The sequence below is a fragment of the Lactuca virosa genome, chromosome 2 (assembly GCF_052849685.1).
Source record: "Lactuca virosa cultivar CGN04683 chromosome 2, Lactuca_virosa_CGN04683_v6, whole genome shotgun sequence".
Taxonomy (NCBI): Eukaryota; Viridiplantae; Streptophyta; class Magnoliopsida; order Asterales; family Asteraceae; genus Lactuca; species Lactuca virosa.
Window position 1 is genome coordinate 169,168,491 of NC_136427.1, and position 1,714 is coordinate 169,170,204.

Consider the following 1,714-nt stretch of genomic DNA (forward strand, 5'->3'; position numbering starts at 1 on the left):
ATTTACAAATTTTAAAACTGAGAGGAAAGTCAATTAATGAAATTGATATGCATTTATTATAATTATTACATTTAAATATTATGTGGAATTTGATAAAATGAAAAAAAAATCACAAAATGTCATGTGGAAAAAATTTAATTGAAAATAATCACAAAATAACATGTGGTCAAATCAATGAGAGTATGACATGTGACAAAAAGATTTTCATTTATTATGGTGTGTGTGTGTATATATATATATATATATATATATATATATATATATATATATATATATATATAGAGAGAGAGAGAGAGCGCGCTAGGTTCAAATATTCTAACTAATTATTATGTGGATGTAAGGATGATTGTGGACCAATCAAAAATAAAAAAATAATTAAATAAATAATAAATAATATAAGGATATAATAGTAATATTGTATATATTAATTTTTTAAACCAAAAAGGAACTTTGTTATATATGGAAATCATTTAATGGCAGTTGCTATAAAATCTCATTAACCTTATGAATCGGTCCTCCCGTCTCCAAAATCGTCACTCACCACTGATGCCCTAAATACAGAGATAAGGAAGGAAGAACGATATCCCCTACACCCCGTTCTCGAGTTGAACTTAACGAGAGAAAGGAAAGGAAATGGGTGGAAATGAGAAGAAAATAAAAGAAACTGGTGTTCCCGAGTTTCATTAAAGGAGGGAAGTGGAAGGAAGTGGAGAGAAATGGGAGTATCATTTTCCCTCCTAACTTTCCTTTCGATTTGGGAGGATTTGGAAAGAAAAAACAAAATGATTCATTTTCTTTCCACTTCTCTCCAACTCGGGAACACAAAAGAAAATTTTGTTTTCCTTTCCTTTCTCTTCTTTTCTCTCGTAACTTTCTTTTCTCTTCTCTTCTTTTCTTTTGTTAAACTCGGGAACCAGGCGCTAGTGTGATCGATCAGTTTTATTGCCGCCGCCACCACCAGAATCCCTTTGACTGAATTCAACGTCTTGGGATCAATTTTATTGTCGCCACCACCGGAATCCCCTAGTTATGCTCGATCAATTTTATTGCCACCACTGCCCCCAATAATCGACTTCCTTGGCCACTCTCTCAATACCCATTTTCTCTGGTAATTGATGTTGTAGAGAAGGCGAATTGGGGTCACCCTGGGCGTACACCAACACTACAACTATCGGAAAACAAAGAAAGAGTTCCCTTGCGAAACCCGAGAAGAAGTTTCCTTGCCAAACCCTAGCCCTGGTAAGTTATTAAACTCAAATTCTAATTTTGCAATCGATTTTTTAAAAATAACATGTTAATCGATTTCAAATTCTATACCTTCGATGTTTTTAAACTTGATTTCTACTTCTACAATCGAATTTATTTTGATTTCTAAACTGATGAACTTCTGTAAATGGTTCTTGACAAAAACGTCCTTGCCTACAAGTATGTTTCTCTTTGTAGAAGATATTATGCCTGCAATACTACATTAATGACAAAACGATAAAGTAATTTTGATATTTCACTACCCTTATGTGCATATATGCGAGGTTTACAAGTTCTTCAAGTGTTAATAGGTGCTTCCTCTCTAACATTAGTATGGAATTAATATCTTATTAATTTAGCATGTCAAATTCTTTATTTAGTGTGTCAAATAAAAGCACAAATAATAATTTTTAATGGATCATAGATCATAGAGGTTCAATGAGTAAACTTGTTTTAAAGACTTTAAATC